This window comes from Crocuta crocuta, unplaced genomic scaffold, assembly GCF_008692635.1.
Source record: "Crocuta crocuta isolate KB4526 unplaced genomic scaffold, BGI_CrCroc_1.0 scaffold32, whole genome shotgun sequence".
Taxonomy (NCBI): Eukaryota; Metazoa; Chordata; class Mammalia; order Carnivora; family Hyaenidae; genus Crocuta; species Crocuta crocuta.
Genome location: NW_027529424.1, coordinates 10,255,977 through 10,275,031, shown reverse-complemented (window position 1 = coordinate 10,275,031; position 19,055 = coordinate 10,255,977). Strand labels below are relative to the sequence as shown.

General features: G+C 40.7%; 1 long non-coding RNA gene across 1 annotated transcript; it reads left to right on the top strand.

The window, feature by feature from the left end:
- Positions 1–4,044: 4,044 nt before the first annotated feature.
- Positions 4,045–15,508, top strand: LOC144227021 (uncharacterized). Its single transcript, XR_013333823.1, has 2 exons — positions 4,045–4,152; positions 15,414–15,508. It is a non-coding gene; the product is annotated as an uncharacterized LOC144227021 (long non-coding RNA).
- Positions 15,509–19,055: the final 3,547 nt, after the last annotated feature.

Here is a 19,055-nt window from a genome sequence, read left to right as displayed (position 1 = left end):
TCCCATGACAATCTAATTAAAATGAATGACCTACAGTTAAATTGAACCACATTTACCTACCAGTGAGTGACGTGAAACCCTGCTCCGAGCTCCTGAACTTCAATTCAGTATCTGGCTATATTTAAGCCCCTGGTATGGCTCTCCTGCTTACACGTCCACGCTGGTGACGCTAATGCACAAAAAGGCTCTCATTTCTATAGGAGAAAATGAAGAGTTAATTTTGTAACGCCTTGAAAATTCCAGTTTTGATACTTGTGAGCTCTTGTAATTGTCTTCTAGTAGATGGCTCATCAACAGTCTGATACTTCAGATTATACAGTTTTTTTGGCATAACTTGTTTATAGTAATGTTTCCATCCAAGTCAAGCGGTCATCCAGGATGTCAGTGCATCAGGCAAGAGGAGATGATAGTCCAGAAATAAATGCGTTTCACCCCCCAAAGCATCCATATTCCTGTTATCCTGACTCTTTATTTTCCATTCTCATCTCTTCTGGAACATTTGCCAAAAACAAAGCACTTACAGTTCATAAGTGCACATGTCGAAATATTTGCAGTTTACAAAAAGATTAGCATGTGGGACCTTGGCTCTCAGATTTTATTAATAATGAATAATCTGTTCTGTCTTACAAGGTGTTTTTTTTTTCTTCTATTAACTTTGCCAGAGTCCTTTGGAGGGAAGAAGAAAAGGAAATGGATTTCAGTTGCTGTAAAACATGGTTTATAAATGAGCATAAGTGCTTGTCAGCAATTTTATTACCAGGAAACATGTTCTGTACAAAAACATTTTGGCATGTCAGCGAACACACCTTCTTGGTTGTACCTCTTCTCAAGCTCTCCCTTTACAAGAGGCACACGATTTGCTTATGGAATTTTGGAACTGACCTAACATGCATTTGCAGAGCCACTATTACAAAACAGCCATAAAATAGAAAAACCATTCCCTGGTGTCACAAGTGTAGGGTTCTGTGCCCAGCCCCATGAGGTCATGAAGATAACGTTTCTGGATTCAAAGAGGGGCTGTAGCGGGATTAAGGCCGAGAGGCCACATGCGCTAAAGCTTCAGGTGAGGACGCCATGTACCTGAGGAAAGAGCCCTCCATAGTGGCTAACACAGTTCTGCAGCAGGGTCGTGGGTACTGGTAAATGCCTAGGTGTTTCATTTTTCTGTGCTGTCTTGTTGTTCTGTGGCAGATGTGATGTGCCTTCTGTATGGGTACAGACAGCTCCTTCTGCTTCCCGTGTAGCACATATTCTGAGAAGCGGTGAATTGGAGCGCTACAGAGAGGCAATCCAGGTCAGAGGTTTCCTCGGAAGACAAGGTGAATGAATAAGTGCTCCCTGGGTTTATCTTTGTATTTGCCTTGGGAACTCTGTTTTGCTTTTCAAAGGATCCTCAGCTGCTTCTTAGACTCTTGAAAAGGTTCAGATAAGAATCCAAAGCCTATGGAGTGTCTGGTTTCCTCAAATCAAATGCCAAGACACTCTTAGAGCTTCAGTTCAATGCGTTCTCTTTATCAAGTGTCAATGTATTGTCCTGGAAATCCAACAGCCAAGGCCAAATTAGTGACCAAAAGCTGCTGCTGGTGAACGCCAGGGGTTTTGATGCTTGAGTCAATGGCCCCAGAACGACTTACTCTGGGTAGCTGACCACCTGGTCTTGGGTTCACACAGAGGAGATCACGGAGGCACTAAAAGCAAGACCCGTATAATGGAAACAAGGCACTTAAACAATTCTTGCTGGTATAAGACAGAAGTAACTGGGAAGAAGAAGATCATCTTCCCGGATCTGTGCACATCTGTGCCAGCACATGTGAAATCTCTTTCACTTGGCCCTTGATGAGGTCGTCCATCTGGACCAGCTGTCCATCTCTGAAGAGTCTTCCAGTCTTCTCCCTACATGTTTTCTGATCTAAGTACCATTTTCAGGTTGGCTTTTACTCGGCAAACACCATTTCAACAGTAACGCATATTCCTTCTGCTGTATTCACTTCTGCAGTGATAGCTCTAGGGACCTGAATGGGAGCTGACGAGGCCTCTCTAAAGCCACTGAGCCCTAGAGATGAAGGAGGTTGGCATCCTAGACAGGAAGGGAAAACGTTGTCTTCTGTCCCCCTGCCAGTCTGCTAACAAACTGAGGTCACATCTCTGCTTTCCTGAAAGAAGGAGAAACCTTTTCTTGAAATCAGTTCACACTGTACTATGTCGACTCAGGTGGAAATTCAAAGCAAAAGCAGGTATTGTTTAATGTGTGTTACTTATTTGCAAACAGGTAAAATAGGGAATTGTATGACTTGCCTGTTGGAATACAGCACCAAAAGAAAAAAATGGGAAACATTAAAAGGGCCCTAAAGTATAAGTGATAACAATAATAATGATGACAAATGTATGTGCTTAAAATAATGTCTCTGCTAAGCTTCCTCACAGCTTTGCAGCGGAGTTTTAATATTGACAGTGTGCACCACAAGACTAAGGAGCTCATATGCCATGCATGTCTGCCTACAGTTTAAAAGAAACAATGGCTTCCATGAGGGCAACACTTTTAGGTTCGACATAGAAGTGGGATCAGGCAGTAGTTGTCTTTCCCTGTCATGGCTTATTTCATGATGCCCTCTAGCTTCATCCTCGTGGTCACACATGGCAGGATTTTCTTTTTATTTTATTTTATTTTATTTTATTTTATATTTGAGAGAGAGAGCATGAGCAGGGGAGAGGACAGAGGGAGAGAGAGAGAATCCCAAGCAGGCTCCACAGTCAATGCAGAGCCCAACGTGGGGCTCGATCCCACAAGCCAAAATTGAGGGTCAGGTGTTCAACCAGGTAAGCCACCTAGACACCCCAAAGGATTCCTTCTTCCTTAAGGCACATAATATTCTGTCGTGTGTCTATATATACATCACATAGAATGGTGGTTGCCGAGAGTAGGAGATGTTGGTCAAAGGGTATAAAGTTTCAGTTATCAGTGAGAAAGCCCTGGAGATCTAATGCACAGCGCAGTGAATGCAGTTAACAATATTGGGTTGTGCCCTTGAAATTTGCTAAGAGGTTAGATCTCAAGTGTTCTCACCATGAAAAGAAAATACTAAATATGTGAGATGACAAGTATGTTAATTAGCTTGATTGAGTAATCATTGCACAGTGTACATGTATATTACACGTATGTTTTACACTTTAAAGGTATATAGCTTTTGTCAGTTGTACCTAATAAAGCTGGGGGGTGGGGAGAGAAATGCTAACACGCAGGTATCGAGGTGGAGATACCAGCCGGCCTCAGCAGAGTTAGGAACGAGAAGACAGCTCCAGGAGGTGTCACCTTGGAGAGGATTTATTACACAAAGACGGAGAACTAGCCAGCTGTCCTGTGTCCGGGAGGGCCCTGGGACATTTCAGCCCCAGACACAGTGAGGTTCCTCAGGCGCTGTGTGTGTGTGTTTGCAGACCATCTCAGAGTCAACTCCCGGAGGCCAGCATGGTAGCAGAGTATGAGCCCCCCAGCATTCCTGAGAGTGACGGGATTCTGGAGTGGCAGATGCCAGTGGCAGCTAGGGGGTCTGTGGCCCGAGTGACGGGCAAGGTACTCACAGGTGTGAGGTAGAGAGGCAGCCGTAAGGGTCCTGCTTGACCTATCTCAAGAAAGTCAACACAGAGCAGGTGGGCAGTTACCACAAAAGCAAATAATAACATAGGTAAGATGAAAAGGAGAAAAACAAAGAGACGATTATTGACATGGCCATCGCACATACACACGGGAGCATTCAGTGATGAGCAATCCAAAGGGGTGGTTAGAACTTGGGCTCACAGAGCATCTTAGCAAAAGAACGACAAATTTGTAGAGCAGTGACAAGACAAAGGAATAGAATTTAGGTTCCCAGGGCAACAAATTGTAGGGCGACGTGTCTCTGGGAACTAGTGGGAGATAAAGCCTAGTTCATGAGATTTGCTGTGTAGAGTCCTCTGGCATTGCCTCTGGGCTCATGAAGATCTAAAGGTGTCTCCAGTGATTAACTTCTGTCCTTCCTGGTGGAGAAGGGGAGAGGGGGACACAGAAGAGGGCAGAGAGCTTTTCTTCTGTTTCTTCTCAGTTCTCCAGAGCTTAAAACCTTCTGCAAAAGTGGCATATTTTGAGGTCCTGTATCTGCTACCCTACAGCGGGAAGTAAGTTCCACTGAAGATTAAGGGGCCCCAGGTATTGGTAAAGAGTTCATGGGCCTAGTGCACAGGAACATTTTGTGACATCACTTTTTTTTTTAATTTATTTTAATTTCTTTATTTTTTTTTATTTGAGTGTAGTTGACACACAGTGTTACATTGGCCTCAGGCGTGACATCCTCTTGAAAGTAAAGAATGCGTGTACATCTTACATCTCCTCACACAAAGAATGAAGCACACAGCTCTCGCTGTGAGGCTCTTAGGTTTTGGAGCCAGTAGAGTGTGAACCCAGACATACTACTCTCCAACCCATTTTCAGGTGCCTGGGAGAAGGGCCTAGAACAGAGATAATTTTGAAGTAGGTTCGACATGCAGCAAAGGGACCCTCCAGCCTGAGCCATATGAAACCGCAGGTCCCATTGTGCTGGAGGTGCTGTGGTCACCAGGCTGCTGGAGAGACCTCTACCAGGCCTGCGTCAGAGGCTTCAGTGCAGCCCTCCAGGGTCTTGGAGCCTGATGTACTTTCTGCAATAGGGAACCTGTGTTTTCCGGGTACCGTAGAGGCAGCAAGAGTGACGTTCGAAGTCCTGTCCTGGGGTGTCCTCTGTAAGCCATGCTGTGGATATTGGAGCCCTCCTGAAAACTCTGTGGACTATCTGATATTTGTACAACACATTCCTTTAGAGCTGAGACCATCAGAGTCGGTGTCTGTCACAAGGAATCAGAACACTGAGCGCTGGTCACCATTACCCCAGCTCTGTTGCTGCGAGAGCATTCTGGGGGTGCAGGAGCACATGCTGCTTCAAGACTGGGTCAACGTCAACGTCTGCTGGGGCTTCAGAAATCACACTGTGCACTGCCCTCATTTTTCCCATCAAGGAGGGAGCCTCCCAGAGAGATTAACGGCTTGCTCGAGTTCGCAGGAGGGCACAGGGTCTTAGTAAAAGAACCCAAGACAGGACCCCCTCGCTTCAGTGCCATCTCTTTACCTCATAACCACATGGACTGCAGCGATTTTCCCTTGTTCGTTTTAGTAACCCCCTGGGACCACATTGGGTATTATCCAAACGGAGGTCATTCCCCTTATGTCTGAAAAATAATGCTGCCGCGTGTTCCTTGGTGGCTATCGACTCTATAGATTACTTGTACAATATGATGAAGGACTTTTAAAAATTCTGCAGTAATGATAATTGGGTCAAGGATATATCAAGGAGTTAATCAGAAGAGCTTATTAATTAGCATATCTCCAATAGAGCCATTACAACTGATTAATAACTTGGTAGGTGTGAAAGGGAATGTGAAGTTGAAAACAATCAATGGCCCAGTTGACAGCATTGTGTCTCCCACATCAGTTGCATTGAAGCTTTTTTAGAGAAATCTCAGGTTATTAATCATCAGCCCAATAGCTCTTTGTATCAGTTGACTAAGGTGATGTGTGCATAGGGAAAAACAGCTAGAATCTCCCTAGGAAACTTCCTAGGAATTTGTTTATGTTAGAGCAGAAGCCTTGCTGTTGAAATTGAAGTAACTGCGCTGTTTAATTTTGGTTTTAAATAGCAACAGCAATTAGTCCACTAAAAAAACTAATTGCTTGTGAATTTTCATATTTAAACACAAAGCCATTTCTTAAATGACAGAACTGAATAACATTTCAAAGTCTAGGCAAACAATGACTTTTAAAGTATTGAGTTATGCATAATTTCGTAGGATTTTTCACTAATTATAAAACAAGCAGTAGTGTCAAGAAACTCAAGGAAAGATTAAAAGTAACTATTACTTTTTTAAATTATTTATTTTTGTAAATAAGAGGGCATTATAAAAAGTGTGGCTATAATCACTGGCTATTTTAAACAACATATTCCTATTCCTATGAACAGGCATGCTAGCTCATGATAGACTTGTAATGCTGTCTACTCCTAAAGATTATCATTATTTTCAGAGCTGCAAAATGATCAGCTTTTCTGTTCCTTCTCACTCGAACCCACTTCTCAACCACTCTACTTCATTTGAAAATACTTCACGTGTTTAGTTCACAGAAATAGAATGAATGACCATCCACAATACTTGCTTTCAGAGGCTTGCCAAAATTTTAGAATTCTCAGGATTAAAATGGGCTTTTGGGATGGAAAGCTGTTCTTAGAGGGCCCTTCTGTCTCCTTAATCTTATTTCAGTGCTTAGGACCAAGAACTTCGGCGCTAGCCATCCTAGGTCAGATCTAACGCTGGCTCTAATTACCTGTAACCTTAGGTAAATTACATAAGCATCAAGGGGTCCTCATCCGTAAAATGATGGAACAGTATAATCCATCTCATCTAGTTATTGTCAGAATTGAATAAGATGAGCATGTAGAGAAATTACTCAATAAAAATGTGCTCAGTTTTTGTATTAATATTTTATCATCTTGAATAAAATAACCATATGTTACAGAAATTAGACACAGGAAAGGTATTTTGTGAACCCCTCCTCCATGGTAATGGCAAAATAAGGTAACAAAGAAGAGAACTGCTAACAGGGCGTAGGACGGGCCTCTCGCCTGGGCAAGAACTGTGCACTCTCCCTTTCTGAGATTTCAGGGTATCTGGGTAGAGACAAAGGTGGTCGGAAGCAAAGTGAATAGGGCAGACACTTTATCCACTTCACTATTTTGTCAAAGCTGGCTTATGGAGAGTTTAATTTGGTAGCTATTTTTAAATATTTTATGACATTAAGGCAAATTAAATAAAAGATCGAGTCAATTAATATATAGCTACAACATGGAAGAAACCTGTGTCCATATACAGAGGAATGAATAAGCCAAATGTGATATATAGAGAGAGAATATTAACCCCTTCTCAGATATAGGAGTTGAAAGTATTTTTTCCCCATCCTGTGGGTTGCCTTTTTACTCTGTTTTGTCTTTGGATGCAAAAACCTTTAACATTTTCATAAAGTTCGATTTGTCTATTTATTCTTGTATCATATCCGAGAATTCAAGCCAGATCCAGGGTCATGAATTTTTGCCCTGTGTTTGGCATTTCCATACAAAGCTAAATATAGTCTTATCATATTATCTAATAATAACACTTATAGGTATTTTCTCAATTGAGCTGAAAACATATGCCCACACAAACCTGAAAAAAATGTTTATAGCAGTTTTAACCACAACTGACAAAAATTAGAAGCAGCCAACTCCAGTGTCATGAAGTTTTTACCCTATGTTTTCTTCTAAGTGTTTTATAGTCTTAGGTCTTACATTTAGGTCTTTGATGCATTTTAACTTAATTTTTGTATTTGCTGTTAGATAAGGATCCAACTTCATTATTTTATATGTGGGTACTTAGTTGTCCCAGAACCATTTGTTTAAAAGATTGTCCTTTCCGCTTTAAATGGTATCAGTACCCCTGTCAAAAATTGTCTGACCACACATTGGAGGATTTATTTCTGGGATCACTGCTCTGTTAGGTTGGCCTGTATATATCTGCCTTTATGCCAGGACCACACTGTTTTGATGACTGCAGTAATCAAAAATCAAATTACTGGAGTAACTTTTGAACTCAGAAAGTATGAGTCCTCCAGCTTTGTTCTTTGGTTTTTCAGTCTATTTATTTATTTTGAGAGAGAGAGAGAATGAGCTCATGTGCTCAAGCAGAAGAGGGGCAGAGGGGGAGAGGGAGAAAGAGAATCCCACGCAAGTCCACACTGCCAGAGCAGAGCCTGACATGGGGCCCCATCTCACAAACTGCAAGACCATGGCCTGAGTTGAAGTCGGATGCTTAATCAACTGAGCCACCCAGGCACCCCTGTTCTTCTTTTTTAAGATTTGGGTGGTTGGGGTCCCTTGAGATGCTCTGTGGATTTTAGAATGGGTTTTTCCATTTCTGTAAAAAATGCTGTGAGATTCTGATAGGGATTGTGTCAAACCTGCAGAGTGCCTTGGGGAGTGCTGACGTCTTGACAATCCAGAGTCCTTCAGTCCATGGTGGGTGCGCTTCCCTTTATTTCTGCCTTCTTTCATCTTTCACCTGCCTTCTGTAGTTTGCATTGTAGTCTTTCACCCCCTTGGCTCATTCCTAAGTATCTTATTCTTTCTGATGGTATTATAGTTTCAATGGTCTCATAACTTCTCTTTTAGATGGTACACTGTCAGTGTAGAGAAATGCAGCTGAGTTGTGTGTTGAGTTTGTATCCTGTACTTTTAAATACATTTACCAGTTCCTAAAGATGTTTGTGGAGTCTTCAGGGTTTTCTGCAGATATGATCATAACATCTGTAAACAGAGATAATTTTACTTCTTTCCAATTTGGATGTCTTTAATTTTCTTTTCTTGCTCTGGCTAGAACCCTCAGAACTATGTTGAAAAGAAGAGGAAAATCTCGTTTCCTTGTCTTGTTCCCGACCCTGGAGGATAGCTTCCAAGCTTTCACCATTGAGTACAGTGTTCGCTGTGGGTTTTTCATATACACAAAGAGAGGCCTCTCAAACAGAGATAAGAATATATGAAAATGTAAAAACATTTACTAGGCCTAGAAACTAGAGAGAAGTGAACAAATTAAGAAATCTGATGATTCAGAAATGTAAGGAAAACATAGCTAGACATGGGTCTTTAAAGGGATTAAAATGAAAATTTCAGATAGTAAAGGACAGATATATCTCACACTGGATGGGGTGCTGGTGTCCTGACCTGTGAGCCCATGGTTTGCAAACTTCCATGTATAAAATAAGGCAGTTTTTCATGTGTTTTCATTTTGCAGTTTCAAAAGAAACATTACTTTGGACAAGAAGAAGTCAGCAGAGTTTTTAAAGCAGTGAACTGTGTGAAATTCTATAGGCTAAAATATAGTCGTGCTGATATGATTATGATATGATTATAAAAGAAAGTCCAAAACTTTACTGCTATCAGAATACAAACAGAAATTAGTTAGATGGCCTGGGAGGGAGAAATAGAAATTTCAAGCAAAATAGATTAAATTATAAGAGGAACTTTTTTTTAAATGTTTATTTATTTTAGAGACAGAGAGACAGCGTGCAAGCAGGGGAGGGGCAGAGAAAGGGAGACACAGAATCCAAAGCAGGCTCCAGGCTCTGAGCTGTCAGCACAGAGCCAAATGTGGGGCTTGAACCCAAGAACTGTGAGGTCGTGACCTGAGCCAAAGTCCGACACTTAACTGACTGAGCCACCCAGGAGCACCAAGAGGAACTTTTAATAAACCATACACTTATAAATGAAATTAACAATTGGCCAACAGACAAAACTAACAGAGATTCAAATAGAAATTCTCTGGCTACCTGGAGTTCTGGAGCCTGAATTCTCAGGGTATCTGACCACCTGAAAGAAAAAAGAGGAAAGCACAAAATGTTAGCCGACCCAGTGCCTTCATCTCAGAAACATGAGGATTGGCTTCGTAAGTTTTAAAAATCTATATTACTTCATGGTTTTGTACAAATCAATTTGCCAGAGATTCTTTTCACCTACCCTACATCAGAGATCCCAGAGTATAAAATAAGGATTTTCACTTCAGAAAGACAAATTGGTTTTGGAGAACATGTGGATGAAAGAACTCTGTTCCAAATTTGAGGATCACTTCCAACTAAAACAGAGCATATAGCCAGCATATAGATATTGCAGTTGCTCTATAAACTTACCTACCTAGCAATTTTATTGAACATCACTAATCTTCAATGTATATGCATTTCCTCCTATAAGTAAACTTAACTTACTCTACCTGTTATATTTTTTAAGTTTATTTATTCATTTTGAGAGAGTGAAAGAGTGGGGAGAGGGCAGAGAGAGAAGGAGAGAGAGAGTCCCAAGCAGGCTCTGTGATATCAGTGCAGAGCCTGACACAGGGCTCTATCTCACAGATCACAAGATCATGACCCAAGCCAAAATCAAGAGTTGGATGCTCAACGAACTGAGCCACCCAGATGTCCTCTACCCTTTATATTCCAATGAAAAGTGATGGTATCATGTTGTACTGACTTCCCAAGGTAGACTTGAAGGTATACTTGATGTTTTTGCTCCCCAGCTTCATCCCATCAGAGTGACCTTGACTTCCTTTGATTCTGTTAGCAAAATAGTCATAGATTTACTCTCTCTTCTCCAAGTCAACTGTACTGTTTTACTAGTCATTTATTTCAGCCATAATCATTAGTTGGGGACTGAGTCCCTTTCCCTGCAGCCACTTTTCACTTTTCCACCACATTTCACTTCTTTTGAAAGTCACGATGCGCTTGTTAGGACAGTTGTGTTATTTGGAACATAACAAGAGTGTGGCCAGGAGGACAAAGCAACATGAAATGGGAGCATATGAGGAAGGGTAGATGAACTGAAGTTTTTCGCCTGGAGAAGAGAGGACTAGGAAGCCAGGGGATAGGAAATCAAGAAGGAGAATATGTGGAAGTTGTCACCAGGCCATATGAAAGAGTTATCAATCTGTGTGTCCAAAGGAGCAAATCTGGAAGTAATTGGGAGGCAGTAGCAAAAAGGATATTGGTTTTGTGCCAGGGAAGCTATTGGTCAGAGCTAGCAAAAGGGGAAAGGGGGATAGGAGAACCTTGTCAGGGAAGAGATTTAGATGTTGGGTTATCACCTAGGAAAAGAAAATTCCTTATGTTTTGAAAGGAATTCTAGTAGTTGAGGAGTGTTGGGCTGGAAGACCTTTAAGGTCCAGTTGATGAGGATCTCTATGATTCTCTGCAGTCCGTTTTTTCTACAGACTTGCTCTTCTTCCATGATGAATGTATTTGTGTTATTCCCAAGCACGTTAAGTAAAGGGTGAGTTTTGTGAGCCAGTAACACTAAGCAAGGAATATTAATACTCTCTTTGGCAATAGATTTATGTTGAATAAAAGTGTCTTGATACTAATGGAGAGAATATGTGCTTTCCAGTCTGGTACATACAGAGAGCTCATTAGTTCTAAATTTAGATGTAAGCTTTTGTGTTGGAGGGACTCCAAGTTTGACTAATACATCTGAACATGTCCTTGTTAGAAAAAAAAGTGATGGAGAATTCTATTTTTCTACTTTGTGTGTGTGTGGGGGTGGAGAGGGAAAAACACATGCTCTTTTATAGCAGCTAATCCCATCTGCTCACAATTATTGAGTAGGTGTATCAATCTACTGATCCTAAATCCACAGTAGGTATGCAACTGATGCTTTTAGTTTGATAGAATAGCACTCACTTGATGGAGGTAAACCAGTTAGCAAATTCTTAGAGCATCTTGATTTAAATCAACTGATGTACTTTCTTTCATGGCAGATTCCCCCAAAATGAGGCACTGTCCAATGACAGGATGTCATTTTATGTCAGCGAAGTTTTATTGAACACCTACCAGTTTTAAATATGAGTAAACAAAGGTAAACAATTTGCTGCATTCAAAATTCTACTCTCAAAGAACTCCATCTTGAAGAGAGATGAATTTCAATAAGTATCAGAGATGTCAGTACCTCTGCTCAAAAAACCTGTTATTTAGCATAAATTCTCCCAACACTCTTGAAAAATAACTACCTGGATAGTTCAAAATTCTCAAAACTACATTGCCTAAAAGCGTTCAATAGCTTTAAAGAAAATAAGTCAGTGTAGACTAGTACCTTCACAAATATTCCCTCTCATTAATATTAGAATAAGTTATAAAAATATTTTGTCACAAGTCTTATATATTTTCATTAATTATAAATAATGTCAAATATGAATTTTAAATAGCTTTAAATATTGAGTTAACATTTTTATAAAAGAAAAAAGAGAGAAGTTGCTTATAGGGAATCCCAAACCTCAATGAGGTTCCCATCATAATCCACCTACGGGTAGATTGTGTTATCACTGTTACCAACAACTAGAAAATGACACCATCAGATTTCCCAGCAGGAAAAGTGGAAAAGTGAGAGACCAACCACACTTCCTCCTTAAGACCCCTCGGATCAGGAGCAGTTGGGAAAAATGATGCACAGTGACGTTTAATTACCATGTGAGCAACAGCTGATATTACACGGGGCGGGGGGCGGGGGGGGCATCAAACATTCACTCTGTTTCCTTCCTCCCAATATTGCCTTAATGACCCCACTGGAAATGGGTTGCCCTCATATTAGAGCCCAAATTTACAAGCCTACATCGACAAAAACCTTTTCACATTATGTTCACTCAAAAATGCACTGGTGATTGTTTCTAGATGTTGTTAATATGTTAGGAAGAAGATGGTCATCGTGGTGATTAGGGGCCACTGAAGTAAAGCAGGATGGAAACGATACCTAGAAATGAGCATGAGGGGAGAAAACAACCTATATATATATTTTCCTAAAAAAACAAAACAAAACAAAAAAACCTACCTGGAGTTTAACTGAACATCATCAGTTAACTAGATAAAATTAATATGTATGGCCTACTTCATCAAACAACAGCAGAATCCACACTCTACTCAAGTTCATATGGGATGTTCACCAAAATACGTCACATTCTGGGCCATAAACATACCTTCAAAAATTCAAAAGACCGAACTCACACAATGTCTGCTCTTAGATGACCACACAATTAAACCAGAAATCAACCAAAAATTATCTGGAAAATACCAAAATATAGGGAGATTAAGCAACACACTTTTAACTAACACATGGATCAAAGAAAAAAAATCACAAGAGAAGTAAAAAGTATTTTGAACTCAATGGACATTAAAACAATTTATTAAAATTTGTGGTGTGTAATGAAAGCAATGACTGGAGGAAAATTTTAAATGTTGAATAGATGTTTTAGAGAAGAAGAAAGATATAAAGTCAGTAGCCTAAGTTTATATGTAGAAAACCAGAAAAAGAAGACCTAATTAAATCCAAAGTAAGCAGAAGAAAGAAATAGTATGAATTAGAGCAGCAACCAATGAAATTGAAAGACAATGAATAAAACAAAAAAAATGGTTCTTTAAAAATACAATAGAAGGAGCACCTGGGTGGCTCAGTCGGTTAAGCGTTCGGCTCAGGTCACGATCTCATGGTTCATGGGTTTGAGCCCCGCATCGGGCTCTGTGCTGACAGTTAGCAAGAGCCTGGAGCCTGTTTCCGATTCTGTATCTCCCTCTCTCTCTGACCCTCCCCTGCTCATGCTGTCTTTCCCCCTTTCTCAGAAATAAATAAAACACTTAAAAATTTTCTAATAAAAAAATTAAAATACAATAAAATTAATAAGGATCTAAGCAGGCTAACTAAGATAAAAAGAGAGAGGACACAAAATCACTGATGTTATAAATGAAAAAGGGGGCATCACTATAGGCCCCATGGACAGTAAAAGGATAATAAAGGAATATTATAAACACCTCTTTGATCACAGATTTGATGACCTAGATGAAATGGACCAATTCTTTGAAAGAAAAGATCTCCTAAAACTCAAATAAAGAAGGAGTAGACAATCTGAAATGTCCTCTCTCTATTAAATTGATAGTCATGTAGATAGGTTAAATATCTGTTAAAGAAATTGAGTCAATAATTAATAAATCCTCTGAAACAGAATGCACTGAGCCCAGATGAGCTCACTGGTGAATTCTACCAGACAAAAAAAATATACAATTCTCTACAACCTCTACCAGGATAGAAGCAGAGAGGATGCATCAAACTCTATACAAATCAAAGTTATTAAAGAAAAAAGGATAGACCAACATCTCTCATGAACACTGTGATGAAAAATCTTCAACAAAATATTATTATAAATTCAGCAGTGTCTAAAAAGAGTTATATCCCATGACCAAGTGGGATTTATTCAGATAGGCAAGGCTGGTTCAACATCGAAAAAATCAATTATTAGAAAGAACGAAATCCAGAACACTTGACACCACCAAATGCTGGCAAGGTAGAGCCAGAATATGGAGGACCACAGGAAGTCTCATTTACTGCTGGTGGGGATGCAAAAGGCTCCAGCCACTTTGGGAGACAGTTTAGTAGGTCTGACTATACATGCTCTTACCATATAACCCAGCAACCATGCTCCTCGGTATCCACCCAATGGAGTTAAAAACTTACATCCACACAGAAACCTGCACACAGATGTTCATAGCAGGTTGATTCATAGTTGCCAAAACTTAGAAGCAGCGAAGATGCCCTTCAGTAGGTGATGGATGAATAGACAATGGAATATTATTCAGCACTGAGAAGAAATGAGCTATCAAGCAGTGGAAAGACATGGAGGGAGCTTAAATGCCTATTACTAAGTGAAAGACGTCCATCTGGAAAGGGTACTTACTGCATGTTTCCAAATACATAACACTCTGGAAAAGGTGAAACTGTGGAAATAGTAAAAAGATCAGCGGTTGCCAGGGATGGGAGGAAGGAGAGTGATGACTAGACAGAGGAATTGTGGCACAGTGAGAATACTTCGTATGATATTATGATAGATGCACACTAGCACACATTTGTCCAGCTCCCTACGGTGCACCACACCAAGAATGGTCCCTCCGGGAAACTGTGGCCTCTGGGCGATGGTGACCGTCTGGGTAGGTTCATCAGTTGTGACAGAAGTACTGCTCTGGTGGGGGATGGGTGGCAGTGGGGGGAGGGGTGGGGTGCGTTCCTGCAGAGAGAGCCTATATAGGAAATCTCAGTACATTACCTTCAGTTTTGTCCTGGGCCTGCAACTGCTCCAGGAAAATAAGGTCTTAATTTAATAAACAAACAAAAATACATGCTGCTGTATATCCACCCTGAAGCTCTGTCCCATCTTAGCATTAACGACATTTGCACTGACTGAGATGTTAACTAATAAATAGATAAATATTCAATGTGGGGGCAAAATCCACCCAGAACTTTGAGAGGGCATCATAGAATTGACCACACAAAATGTGGCTAATCATCATTTAACAGCACTTAGTAACTAATAATGATACCAACTAATCGTGGAATCTTTCCATCCTTAAGGTCCTTCAGTAAATATAAATGTTTTCTCCAGAGAGAGCTTTGTCTTCCTCAGTCAGTTCTTTGAAATGTTATATCTTTTAGTGCTAATGGAGATAGGTTTACTGTTACACTTTCTACTTTTTTACTGCTGGTGTAGATAATACCATATTTTTGGTGACTTTATTGCTAGGCGATATTGATAAACTCTTATTGTTCTAATTTTTGTTTGACTGTTTGGCGTTTGTACCCAAATGACCGTATCGTCTACAAATAATGGTTCTTCTAAGTCTTCCTTTCTATCACAGAAGCACTGACAGTGAACAGTTTTGACTTGTTTCTAACCATAAAGCAAATGACTCAGACGTTTGCATAATACATAATATTGACTGCAGCTTTTTGTGTTGTTTGTTTATATTGAAGGAATTCAGGAATTTCCAGAATCTTGTCATGAGAACATATCTGACATGACCGAATTGAGGGGCCTTCTACAAAAATAAATGACTTGTATGTGTTGAGGACGGTGAGGATTGAGATTCTATCGTCAGCTGTGATGTTAGCCTGCTGCAATTTCATGAATGCTGGAGGAAGACAGAGCCTTCTGGATCCAGAACGGTTTTTAAAAATGGTCTTTGAAGCAAATTGCAAAACCACTGTAGAGCTGAGATAAGTATTATGACCTTATTTCACAAAACAATTTGGGTCGCTATAAAATTACAGATTCAGAGTTTTGCCTTTTCCTTCCAAGTTTTAAAATAGCACTTCATTATTTTCTTGGCTCCTGTTTTATCAATCTGATTTTTACCTTAATCGGTGGTCATTCTTTACCTCTGAAGCATTTAAATGATTACTAGAGAATATGTTCTTCAATTTTCTTTTCATGTGTTCTTATGCAGATTTTTTTTCAGTTCTCCTTAGTAAATATGTAAGCCATTTAAATCAGAGAACTTTCCCCTCTTTTAAAACAGTGGTTTTCAAAGTATGGTATCCAGAAGGATTTAGCTGTCCTCAAAATGCAAATTCTTGGACCCAACGCCAGACCTACAGAATCCGAATCAGAAACTGGGGGTCTGGTGGTCACTGCGGCAGGTGATTCTGATGGCTTGTCATTTCAAAACCCACTATTTGAAAAGCCCAGAAGCCTCTTATCCCATTTTCCTCAAATATTTCCTTTCTTCCTTTTCTTCCAGCTTTATTGAGAGATAAATGACATATAAAGTTGTGCATATGGAGGGTGTGGAATGTGATGACTTAAGATGCAGGTATACACACACATAGAGCCAGCTCCGACCTGCACGAGTCCCGGATCTAGTGCGCAGCGTGGGGCCTCTGGTCAACGGGAGTGTCCTGTGCATAGGAGCGGTGCTTAACTGTTCCTCTTCGCCTTAATGTTTCTTTTTTTCTTTTTTTTGAACAGGACCCATCTTATCTGATGATGGTGTTTCTGCTTGTGAATGTTTATCCCTTATTAAAAGCTGCTGGATCTGAGGCTTCCTCAGTTGTGTGCTTCACGTCAGTCATTCCACAGCTTTATCCATCTTGCTTTCTTCCGCCAGTCCGGTGACTGTTTTGATTCCAGCCCCTCCACATTGCGCATAATAGTTCCACTTGATATTTGATAAACTCTTATTTCTTCTTCAGATGAAATATACCCATCTTCATCTCTACAAGGAATTTTTTCATTCTAAATTCCTTGTCTTTCGCAACCCGCTGGGCTCATAGGCCTGTGTCGATTCATGTATTGTCATTTCCGTCAAGGTTGTAATCCCCAGATTTTAGCCAAGGGCCCCGTGAGCCCACAGTCTCAGGGGCTCTCACTGCCACGTCTGGGAAAGTATTTGCAGGAGGGCCAAAGGCAGGCCAGTCTGTGTGCCTCCAGGTGAGGCCCAGTAGAATGGAGAGAATGTGGCCAAGGCAGTATGTGCCAAAGAACACAGAGCCACTGCTGATAACTTATCTCTGCTATGGTGAGCCCGTCTAGCCAGGGTTTTATTTTTAAACTTTTAAGGGGATGCAGAATTGGCAGGCAGATTTTTGTTTCAGTTTATGTTCCTTCGGCACTTTGCCTTTGGGGGAGGGGGACATTCTTCAGGAGGACATGACCAAAGACAGCTGGTCAACCCGTCTTCATCAGCAACTCACCCAAGGGTGACTTCCTTCTTTCCAGTTTCTGAAATAATTAAATAGCAGTGATCATCCCAGTGTAAGACTCCAGCCAGTAAGAGTGGGGTTTTTTTTTTTCTGCAATTTTTCTGCTATGTCTAGCTCACAAATATAACACCTTATTCCCTGCAATCCATACACACAACAGTTTATGCCGGGCATTCTTGTCCATCGGAGTTTGTTTTTCACGTGTGTGTCTGTGTGTGTGTGTGTGTCTGTGTGTGTTGCCAAGACCTGTTGTCCTCTAACTTTGTAGCCTCTTCAAGCTTCATTTGGGAGGAAGAGCCAGTCTAGCAGCATGTGCTGCTTCCCCATTTTGTCCTGGCGTTATCTCCTTGCAATATGGATTCAATTATGTTACTTTCCTATCTAAAAACATCCAAATACTGCCCTTCCCCAGTGACTCCAGATTCCTCAGCATGGAATGTGGGAATTGTCACAGCCGGAGCCCAGCCAACTCTGATGCTCTAAATCCTGTTACCCTCCCTCATTTATCATAGAACCTAGTTACCAGTACTTTCTTCCATTCCCTGATATGCCACCGTCTCTTCCATCTTCATGTCCTTTCAAGTGTCATTTGTGTTTTGCAGTCTTTCCTTCTCTCTCTATTTGGCAAAATTATATTCAATATTTAAGACCAAACTCAAAATTTTCATTAAAAGAAATATCACCTCTTAGAGTAGTGAAGCAGTTCAGCATGAACATCCCCAAAATGTGCCACTTTGGTGTGTGGGTTATTTTGAGCTGAAGATAAAGCCCAAGAGACTCAGGAAAAGCTATTACCTCCCCATTTAACTGCCTCAAAGAACGTAGACAGGGAGCCTGGTTCAAGAAAAGAGATCTCACCAGAGATGTGTACAAAGAGTCTGGACCAATTGTGGTGACCCGGGGGCAGCTGAGCAGGGCCTGGAGCTCAGAGTCCTCCGTGTGCCTCACTGTCTCTGCGTGCATGACAAACGTCAGTCTACCAAGCACCCTCTCTTCCCATCTTCCTGTGAATTGTCTTCCTTCCCCTTGAAGCCCCCTTCCCCTTAGCTCAGAGTGGTGTACACGTCTAAGCTGTCTGATTTGCCCCGGGTCTATTTCTGGGGCTCTCCCATGTGTACAAAATTGGCTTTTCTAATGTTAATATCTAATGTCAATTTAATTATTAGATCAGCCAAAGAACCTAGAAGGATAGAAGAAAAAAATTTCCACCCCTGCAGTAGAATTATCCTTCCCTTTCTTCATGTGGTCAAGATGTGGAAAGAAGACCATGTCTGACTTCCTTGCTTAGTTTTGTAGCTATTGCTAAAACTGAACTATAAATGTGCATCAGCACTAAGTAGATTCAGCTCCTAATTCATAAGTGCTGGCACGTAATCTTTTAAGTCTTTGTTACTTCAGCTTGAACCCGGACTAACTCGTCAATATGTTTCTTAAAGTGAATAGACAAAGAAAAGCTAGGCAAATGTTGGATGACTGAAGGTAGCACCTTTAAGCAAAATAACTATTTGTTAAAAACTGAAGTAGGTCTCTTGAGTGTTGAGTTCTCTTAGTAACTTATATCAGGTATAATTCCCAATAAATCCACTTCCCAATAAATCCACTTCACTACGAATCTCTGCTAATGCTAGATGTAACCTCTGTCATCTTTTCCCTGTGCTGCATAAAGCAGCTGCTAAATGATGCGGCTCCTCCTTCACAATTTGTCTTTCACACGGTAGAGGATATGAGCTTCCCAAAAGAAAATTTTCTGTTTTTCTGTGGTCTCCAACATGTTGAGATAGAATCTTTGAGGACCCTGAGTGACTTGAATCTAGACATAGTGGTTTACTCCCAGTTTCTCAAACTCTCAGCAATTTTCTGCTTTAGGGCCTTTGTACTTTCTGTTCCTTCTATCTGGAACGTTCACATGCCCAG